Source organism: Arachis ipaensis, chromosome B4 (genome assembly GCF_059453495.1).
Source record: "Arachis ipaensis isolate K30076 ecotype BB chromosome B4, ASM5945349v1, whole genome shotgun sequence".
Lineage (NCBI taxonomy): Eukaryota > Viridiplantae > Streptophyta > Magnoliopsida > Fabales > Fabaceae > Arachis > Arachis ipaensis.
In genome coordinates, this window is record NC_142439.1 from 71,056,211 (window position 1) to 71,066,980 (window position 10,770).

At 39.2% G+C, this 10,770-nt stretch overlaps 1 non-coding gene across 1 annotated transcript; it reads left to right on the forward strand.

Moving 5' to 3' along the window:
• The first annotated feature begins 3,791 nt into the window (after window positions 1–3,791).
• Window positions 3,792–3,898, forward strand: LOC148567862 (small nucleolar RNA R71). Its single transcript, XR_015882612.1, has one exon. It is a non-coding gene; the product is annotated as a small nucleolar RNA R71 (small nucleolar RNA).
• Window positions 3,899–10,770: the final 6,872 nt, after the last annotated feature.

Sequence of the window (10,770 nt, forward strand, 5' to 3'; positions counted from 1 at the left end):
GCGGCTTGCTCCTCTGGGTTTTGCCCTTCTATAGTTTGCTGGGCTGCCCTCTTTCTTACCTTTTGTTGAGGTAGGGGAGATGTAACAGCATGCATATGCCGGACAGTAATGGGGATACCCTCTTTTATCCACTCGGGGTCCTCATCTTCAAACACCACTCCAGCTTTGTCACAGAGTCGGAAAATAGTGCTAGGGTAGCCTAACTTTCCTCTAGAATCGCTTTTCTCGGCTCTCTTCCTAATGCCTTCGGCTATGAGTTCATGAACCTTGATCTCTCCTCCTTTGAGTATGCAGTGCACCATTGTGGCTCTCTTGAAATTTACCTCTGAATTGTTTCCAGCGGGGAGGATGGATCTCCTTACGATTTCGAACCACCCCTTTGCTTCAGGAGTGAGGTCTCCTCTCTTAATGAACTTGGGTTTCCTTTCGGAGTCTCGTACCCAGTCAGCTCCTGGTACACAAATATCTTACACAATCTGGTCATAATTGGGGTTGTTATCAATTCTTGAATGGTAGCTCTCTTCTGCAAATGGTATAGACCGTAGCTTTAATACCCTCATGACACTCATGGGACTGAAATCCACGATTTTTTCTCTTACAAAACTTGTATAGGACTCATCTGCTTGATCATATCGAACCGCATTTGCATAGAATTCTCTTACAAGATTTGCATTTACCCTAATGACCGGATCAGTGAGGAGCTCCCATCTTCTCTTTTCTACCTTCTTCGTGATTTCGGGATACTCAGTTTTTCTGACTTGAAAGCCCAGCTCATAGATGATCTCCTTATCAACCATCCATTCATACTGTAATGCATGGTGAAAGGTTCTAAATTTCTTTTCATCGAAAGGGCGTTGCTCCATAGGCTCCTTTCCCTTTCTTCTTTTAGAGCTTGATGAAGCCATGAGTGATTTTGGTTATGTGAAGGTGTTGGGTTCTGAAAATGATAGATGTAAAGAGTGAGAGTGGAATGTGAAGGTGGGGTACGGAATAGGACTCACTTATATAGGGAAGTGATGAGGGAATGAAAGGTGTGGATTGATGGGGTAATTGTTTGATGGACGGTTGGGGTTTTGCATGGAATGAGCACAAGGATCATCAACTTTATGAAGGAATTGGTTCGGTCTCCAAGGTATCCTTCTTCCAATGTTGCATGGCCACATTTTCCAATGTATTCTCCTTGAAGACAAGTGTGTACTATCTTCCTTTTGTGTTATCCGAACCCTTCAATTTCCCCATCAATGCTTATACAAAATAAAAGAAATGTGATTAAAAACATACTTTGAGAAATTGGCGGCAAAATTAAAAGGTTAACTATTTTTTTTTAGTTTTTTTTGTTTTTAACTAACTAAGTGCTACTCATGAGTGCAAACCAACTGACTAACTCCACATCCATGTATGCAACATTGGCAACACCAAACTTAGTTTGGTGCCATGTGGTGTAAAAAATTTGTTCAAGGCCCCTAAGAGTGACATGATGTGGGTTACATTTATGTTCTCTTAATGTGTCTTGAACACCAAACTTGTTACTCACTATATGTTGCACACAATTATTCATTCAAGTGCATATCAAGTTGATTTGAAATTCATGAACCTTGCATTATTAACTATTTTTAAAAGCATGTAAAATATGGGTTGCCTCCCATGAAGCGCTTCTTTAGCATCATTAGCTTGACGTTCTACCTTTATCAGGGTGGTTGGTAGTGCTTCAAGTCTTCCCCCCTTGTAGTAAATCTATCTCTATTGGCTTCATCAAGGATCTCCACATGTTCTAAGGAGAGAACTCTGTTGATGGTAAAAACTTTAGGTAGCTGAGATGGGATGGTGGGGAGATGGGGGGAATGGCTGGGAAGTAAGCTGAGATTACTTTATCCCCTAGGGAGAAGTCCTCTGTAGGGATCTTCTTGTTCCTCCACCTCCGTGGTACCTTCTTCTTTGTTCCTTTTGATGTTGCCTTGCTCTTTGTAACCTCCTCTTTCAAGTAGGTTTTGTTGCTGGTCTCATATAGCTCTGGTGGTTTAGGTTCCTCCTGATTTTCTTTGAGCTGTGATAGCTGCTGATTGCCTTGTTCCTCAACTAAGGGGATTCCCAGATGTACTGGTTGTGCTTCAGTACTTGTTTCTTCCTTCAGTATCTCACTGTGATCTTTGCTTGGTTTTTTGTTCTCTTGATCTGTTTCTTGTGAGGGCTTGAAAACATTGAAAGTAAGTTGTTCATCATGAATCCTCAAAATTAGCTTCCCTCGCTCCACATCTATAAGTGCTCTGGCTATAGCTAGGAATGGTCTTTCCAATATGATTGGGTGGAGGTGACTCTCTTCCATGTCCAATATGACAAAGTCTGTAGGAAGGAAGTATTTCCCAACCTTCACCAGTACATTTTCAACACTCCTACTGATTGTTTTTGAGTTTTGTCAGCCAGCCTGATAACTACATCTGTGGGTATGATCTCATTGATCTGCAGCCTCTTCACAAGGGATAAAGGCATTAAGTTGATGCTTGCTCCCAAATCGCAGAGTCCTTTATCAAACATTATTTCTCCTATGGCACAGGGGATGTGAAAACTCCCTGGGTCCTTCCTTTTTGTAGGCAACTCTGGTTGAATGAGAGCACTGCACTCCTTATTCATCACTATTGTTTGTCCTCCCTTGAGTGAGCTTTTCCTGGTCAACAGCTCCTTCATATACTTAATATATGAGGGCATTTGTTGGAGGGCCTTGATGAATGGTATGTTTACATGGAGAGATGCAAACATGTCAAGAAACCTTGAGTATATTCTCTTCTCTACACCACCATTGAGCAATTGGGGAAAAGGTGCATAGAGTCTTATCAGCTCCTTTTGTGAAATCTTGGGTGCTTGGTGCTCCTCTTCCTGTTTCTCTGCTGATGTATCTCCAAGTTGTTCTGATGGTTTTTTCGGTTCGTCCTCAGTCTCCGTAGCGACCATATTGCAATCTTCCCATCTTACTTTCTTTGCTTTACCTCTCGGGTTTTTCTTTGTGTCACTTGGGAAGCTGTCTGTAGGTTTGGGAATCTGCTCGGAGAGGCATCCAACTTGAAATTTCAGCCTCTTGATGGTGTCTCCCTGATTCTTGATATTGGCTCGCACCTCTTCCTTGAATCTCTTTGCATATGCCTTCAAGTAGAGTCTTGATTCTGGAGAGTCTATCTTCAGATGATGGTGAGTTGAGAGTGGATGGATGAGAAGGGTTATTTTGGTTTTGGCATGGATATGGAGAGGTGTTGTTAGGGTGGTGTTGATATGATCTCTGTGTGGAGTGTTGGTGAGCTGCATGGTTGTTGGGGTTGTGACGTCTCTGATCTTGGCTTTGATCTTGTTGATTTCCCCACCCAAAGTTTGGGTGATTCCTCCAACCAGGGTTGTAGGTCTTGGAGTATGGATCATGGGTCTGCCTGGGTGAGTTTCTAATGTAGTTGGCTTGTTCTCGCTCATCCTCTGCCTCTGTATTCACTCCTTCTTGGGTTGTTAATGAGGTGGTGATTGCTGCTACTTGGTTCCTCTCCATCTTCTTGGTGAGGTCAGCCAGCTGCTTGGTAATAAGCTTGTTTTGGGCCAGCAGTGCATCCACATTGTTTAGCTCCATCGCTCCTCTAGTGTTGCCTCTTTCAGAAGCATAGAAGTAATCATTCTCAGCTACAGTCTCAATGACATCTATGGCTTCTTCAATGGTCGTCTTCTTGTTTAGAGATCCCCCGGATGAATGGTCTACTGCCTTCTTTGATTCATAAGAAAGGCCTTCATAGAAAATGTGTAGCTGCACCCATTCATTGAACATATCTGGTGGACACCTTCTTGTCAGGTCCTTAAACCTCTCCCATGCTTCATATAGAGTCTCACCATCTTGCTGCCTGAAGGTTTGCACCTCAGCTCTCAGCCTGTTGATCCGTTGAGGAGGATAAAATCTTGCTAAGAATTTGTTCACCACATCTTCCCAGGTTGCTAAACTCTCCTTTGGGAAGGATTCCAGCCATTTAGATGCCTTGTCCTTGAGTGAGAAAGGGAACAGAAGTAATCTATAGGTGTCAGGATGAACACCATTAGACTTCACCGTATCACATATCCTCAGGAAGGTAGTTAGATGTTGATTGGGGTCTTCTTGGACACTCCCTCTGAATGAACAATTGTTCTGAACAAGGGTGATGAGATGTGGCTTTAGTTCAAAGTTGTTGGCATGTATGGTTAGCCTTTGGATGCTACTCCCGCAATTTTCTGGGTTTGGATTGATGTACGAACCCAGAACCCTTCTCTCTTGCCCAGCCTGATGTGCTGGACCTTCTCGGCCATGGTTGTCAGCCTCTTCTTGATGATGGTTCTCCATATTCTCATCCATATCTGGTTCAAAGTACTCCTCCTCTTCCTCAGCACCAACTACTCTCTTTCCTCTTGCTTTCCTCCTTAATCTAAGGAAGGTCCTCTCAGGTTCAGAATCAAAAGAAGTTGAAGCCCCGCTTCTTCTCCCTGTCATACAACCAACAAGGCACAAGCAAGGAAATAGATGCAGAAAGTAATTTCTACAGGAATACTGTTAGTGTGAGTGATGCAATATATCAAACAGTTAGTGGGTTAGTGGACTGAATTATAAACAACTAAGAAAATGGGTAGGGGAAGGGGAAGAAAATAACTAAACAGAAAGTAAATTACTCAAACAGAAATTTAAATCAAACAAAAGAAAAATGCTCAATCTAGTTATCCTCCAATCTAATCATTGTTGATACAAAATCAATCCCCGGCAACGGCGCCATAAACTTGATGCACGGAAATTTGTCTCTCAACAATTTTCCTTCGGCAAGTATACCGAATTGTCGTCAAGTAAAAACTCACAATAGAGTGAGGTCGAATCCCACAAGGATTGATTGGTCAAGCAACTTTAATTAGAGGAATGTTCTAGTTGAGCGAAGCAGAATTTGGTTTGAGAGTTACAGGAAATTAAATGGCTGGAAAGTAAATAGCAGAAAATGTAAATGCTGAAAGTAAAGAGCTGAAAATAAATGACGGAAAGTAAATTGCAGAATCTTAAATGGGAATGGGAAAGATGCTCATAAAAGTAAATTACAGAAATTAAAAAGAATGGGTAAGATCAGAATGGGGAATTCATTGGGTTTAGGAGATGTTGCATTCTCCGGATCAAGTTCATTTTCATCTCTTCCTCAATCAATGCGTTCATTGATCTTCTTGGCAATCTTAAGTCATCGAATTACAATTCCTTGTAATTCAATCTCTCAAATCTTGACAGCCAATTCCTTGGTCAATTGCTCATGAGAAGAGATGAAGTATGGTCACTGATTATACCACATGCATTCCCAAATCAAGTGTTGGTAGAATTATAGTCACCATATCCTTTCAACCCCAATTTGGTCCAACATGAGAAAACATTTCTAGCATGATCTCTTCATTCCTTTTCCAAGGTTCAGAAGAGATCCAAGTATGAATAGCTTCTTTTCTAAGATAACTACCCAATTGGATGAAGATTGAAAGCTTTCTAGTAAAATCAAGAGAAAAGATAGAAGAAGAATAATGAAAACTAATATTGATCCATTAAATTACAATAGAGCTCCCTAACCCAATGAAAGGGGTTTAGTTGTTCATAGCTCTAGAAATGGAAAACAAAGATGGCAGATACATTATGAAAATAAAACTAGAAGTGCAGAGTAAATTATACAGAGAGTAGTTCTCAAATTTCCAACTCCCCAAAAAAAGCTCTCTTCTAATTCAAAACTACCCCTATATATACTACTCTTCTGATCTGCTAGTTGGTTCTTCAGGTCTTGGATATGGGCTTTTGGATCTTGAGTTTGAAGCAGTTATCCTCTTCAGTGGGCTTAGCTTTACTTGCAGAGAGAAAGTGTGAGGTAGGCAGGGTATTTAGCTCAGGACGTTAGTGGCGTTAACATTAAGTGAGAGTGTGGGTTCGAGAACGTTAGTGACAATCACCTTTTTCACTAACGTTCCTAACCCAGGGATGATCCACGTTAACTTCAACGTTAGTGGCACCAACGTGACCACTAATGTTGCCTCTTGGTCCTTCGCACACATTATTGGGACTCACCTTTTCCAATAACGTTGAGAGTCCACTCTTCCCCCTACGTTAGAGTCCACGTTAACTTAGTTAACGTGGCTCTTAACGTAGGCTTGCCAATCCTTCGAGAACGTTAGTGACACTTACCTTTGTCACTAACGTTCCAAGATGCCCCTACTTCCCACGTTAGAATCCACGTTAACTAAGTTAATGTGGCTTCTAACGTGGTGATGATAGCCATCTCCAACTTTAGTGACAAAGGTGAGTGTCACTAACGTTGGCTCATCATCCTTTCCTCCACGTTAGCTTCCACGTTAACTAAGTTAACATGGGAGTTAACGTGGCTCATAGTGGCTCATTGTGGCTCATTCCAACGTTAGTGACAAAGGTGAGTGTCACTAACGTTGGCCATTCTTTTGCTTCCCAACGTCAGAGTCCACGTTAACTAATTTAACGTGGCCCTTAACGTGGCCAATATGAGCTTGGTCCAACGTTAGTGACAAAGGTGACTGTCACTAACGTTGGCTCTACTTTCTTCTTCCACGTTAGAGTTCACGTTAACTTAGTGATGAGCGGATAATTTATACGCTTTTTGACATTGTTTTTAGTATGTTTTTAGTATGATCTAGTTACTTTTAGGGATGTTTTCATTAGTTTTTATGTTAAATTCACATTTCTGGACTTTACTATGAGTTTGTGTGTTTTTCTGTGATTTCAGGTATTTTCTGGCTGAAATTGAGGGACTTGAGCAGAAATCAGATTCAGAGGTTGAAGAAGGACTGCTGATGCTGTTGGATTCTGACCTCCCTGCACTCAAAGTGGATTTTCTGGAGCTACAGAACTCGAAATGGCGCGCTTCCAATTGCATTGGAAAGTAGACATCCAGGGATTTCCAGCAATATATAATGGTCCATACTTTGGCCAAGAATAGACGACGCAAACTGGCGTTCCACGCCAGCTCTCTGCCCAATTCTGGCGTCCAGCGCCAGAAAAGGATCCAAAACCAGAGTTGAACGCCACAAATGGATCAAAACCTGGCGTTCAACTCCACAAATGGCCTCTGCACGTGGAAAGTTAAAGCTCAGCCCAAGCACACACCAAGTGGGCCTCAGAAGTGAATTTATGCATCAATTACTTACTCATGTAAACCCTAGTGACTAGTTTATTATAAATAGGACCTTTTACTAGTGTATTAGACAATTTTTGAACGCATAGTTCTTAGACCATGGGGGCTGGCCTCTCGGCCATGCCTGGACCTTTCATTTATGAATTTTCAACGGTAGAGTTTCTACACTCCATAGATTAAGGTGTGGAGCTCTGCTGTTCCTCAAAGATTAATGCAAAGTACTACTATTTTCTATTCAATTCATCTTATTTTGCTTCTAAGATATTCATTCGCACTTCAACCTGAATGTGATGAACGTGACAATCATCATCATTCCTTATGAACGCGTGCCTGACAACCACTTTCGTTCTATCTTATACTGAATGAGTATCTCTTAGATCTCCTAACCAGAATCTTCGTGGTGTAAGCTAGAATGATGACGGCATTCAAGAGAATCCGGAAGGTCTAAACCTTGTCTGTGGTATTCCGAGTAGGATTCAATGAATGAATGACTGTGACGAGCTCCAAACTCGCGATTGCAAGGCGTTAGTGACAGACGCAAAAGGATAGTAAATCCTATTCCAGCATGATCGAGAACCGATAGATGAATAGCCGTGCCGTGACAGGGTGCGTTGACCATTTTCACTGAGAGGATAAGATGAAGCCATTGACAAGGGTGATGCCTCCAGACGATTAGCCGTGCCGTGACAGGGCATTGGATCATTTTTCCGAGAGATGACCGAAAGTAGCCATTGACAGTGGTGATGTATCACATAAAGCCAGCCATGGAAAGGAGTAAGACTGATTGGATGAAGATAGTAGGAAAGCAGAGGTTCAGAGGGACGAAAAGCATCTCCATTCGCTTATCTGAAATTCCTACCAATGATTTACATAAGTATCTCTATCCCTATTCTATTATTTATTATTTGAAAACTCCATACTATTTTATATCTGCCTGACTGAGATTTATAAGGTGACCATAGCTTGCTTCATACCAACAATCTCCGTGGGATTCGACCCTTACTCACGTAAGGTATTACTTGGACGACCCAGTGCACTTGCTGGTCAGTTACACGGAGTTGTGAACCGTGGTCTTGGCATCATGTTTTTGGCGCCATTACCAGGGAAAGAAAGAGCGATGAATTTTACATACTTAAAGTGTAATCACGATTCCGCGTACCAAGTTTTTGGCGCCGTTGCCGGGGATTGTTTGAGTTTGGACAACTGACGGTTCATCTTGTTGCTCAGATTAGGTAATTTTCTTTTTGTTTTATTTTCAAAAATTTTTCAAAAATCTTTCAAAAATTTTTCTTTTGTTTTCGAAAAAAAAAATGTTTTCGAAAATATTATTTTTCTTCAGAATTTTTAAGAATGAATTCTAGTGTTTCATGAAGCATGTTGAAGCCTATCTGGCTGTAAAGCCATACCCAAACTGCTTTGGGATTGGTCTTCAACTAATCACCTCAATGGAGTCATGCCCAATTCTTCTGGATAGGGCATGTTAGGCTTGTCATGTCTGAATTACACTCATATTTTTATTAAAGCTTGGCTGGCTATTAAGCCATGCCTGACCCTTTGATTGGAGCTTTAAGACTAACATGGCAAGATTCCTGGAATTCATATTAAAAATTTTGGAATCCTTATTTTTATTTTTCACAATAATTTTCGAAAAAAAAAAATTTAATTAAAAGAAAATACAAAAAAATCATAAAATCATAAAAATCAAAAATATTTTGTGTTTCTTGTTTAAGTCTTGAGTCATGTTATAAGTTTGGTGTCAATTGCATGTGCATCTTGCATTTTTTCGAAAATTCATGCATTCATAGTGTTCTTCATGATCTTCAAGTTGTTCTTGGTAAGTCTTCTTATTTGATCTTTGCATTTGCATGTTTTGTGTCTTTTCTTGTTTTTCATATGCATTCTTGAATTCTTAGTGTCTAAGCATTAAAGAATTCTAAGTTTGGTGTCTTGCATGTTTTCCTTGCATTAAAAATTTTTCAAAAACATGTTCTTGGTGTTCATCTTGACATTCAAAGTGTTCTTGGTGTTCATCTTGACATTCATAGCATTCTTGCACGCATTCATTGTTTTAATCTAAAAATTTCATGCATTGCATCATTTTTCTTGTTTTTCTCTCTCATCATAAAAAAATTCAAAAATTAAAAAAATATCTTTCCCTTTTTCTCTCATCAAATTCGAAAATTTGGATTGACTTTTTCAAAAATTTTTAAAATCAAGTTGTTTCTTATGAGTCAAATCAAATTTTCAATTTAAAAATCTCATCTTTTCCAAAATCTTTTTCAAAAATCAAATCTTTTTCAAATTTCTTAGTTATTTTCGAAAATTCCAAAAATATTTTTCAAAAATCTTTTTCTTATTTTTATATCAAATTTTCGAAAATAACAATAACAATTAATGTTTTGATTCAAAAATTTCAAGTTTGTTACTTGCTTGTTAAGAAAGGTTCAAACTTTGAGTTCTAGAATCATATCTTGTGATTTCTTGTGAATCAAGTCATTAATTGTAATTTAAAAAAAAAAATCAAATCTTTTTCAAAAACTAATTTCAAACATATCTTTTCAAAATATCTTCTTATCATATCTTTTTCAAAAATTTGATTTCAAAATATCTTTTCTAACTTCCTAACTTCTTATCTTTTCAAAATTTGTTTCAACTAACTAACTAACTTTTTGTTTGTTTCTTATCTTTTTCAAAACTACCTAACTAACTCTCTCTCTCTAATTTTCGAAAATATTTCCTTCTTTTTCAAAATTTCTTTTTAATTAACTATTATTTTAATTTTTAAATCTTAATTTTCGAAAAACTACTAACATTTTTCAAAAACTATTTTCAAAAATCACTAACTCTTTTTCAAAAATTGTTTTCGAAAATTCACTTCCCCCTCTCATCTTCTTCTATTTTTTTATTGATATACTAACATCTTTCCTTCACATCACTCACTAAATTCGAACCCCCTCTTCCATCTGTGTTCGAATTTCCTCTTCTTCTTTTCTTCTACTCACATAAGGACCTTTATACTGTGGTAAAGAGGATCCCTATTGTTATTATTTTTGTGTGCCCTCTTCTTTGTCATATGAGCAGGAGCAAGGACAAGAACATTCTTGTTGAAGCAGATCCAGAACCTGAAAGGACTCTGAAGAGAAAATTAAGAGAAGCTAAATTACAACAATCCAGAGATAACCTTTCAGAAATTTTCGAACAGGAAGAGGATATGGCAGCCGAAAATAATAATAATGCAAGGAGAATGCTTTGTGACTTTACTGCACCCAATTCCAATTTACATGGAAGAAGCATCTCCATTCCTACCATTGGAGCAAACAACTTTGAGCTGAAACCTCAATTAGTTTCTCTGATGCAACAGAACTGCAAGTTTCATGGACTTCCATCTGAAGATCCTTTTCAGTTCTTAACTGAATTCTTGCAGATCTGTGATACTGTTAAGACTAATGGAGTAGATCCTGAAGTCTACAGGCTCATGCTTTTCCCTTTTGCTGTAAGAGACAGAGCTAGAGTGTGGTTGGATTCTCAACCCAAGGATAGCCTGAACTCTTGGGATAAGCTGGTCACGGCTTTCTTAGCCAAGTACTTTCCTCCTCAAAAGCTGAGC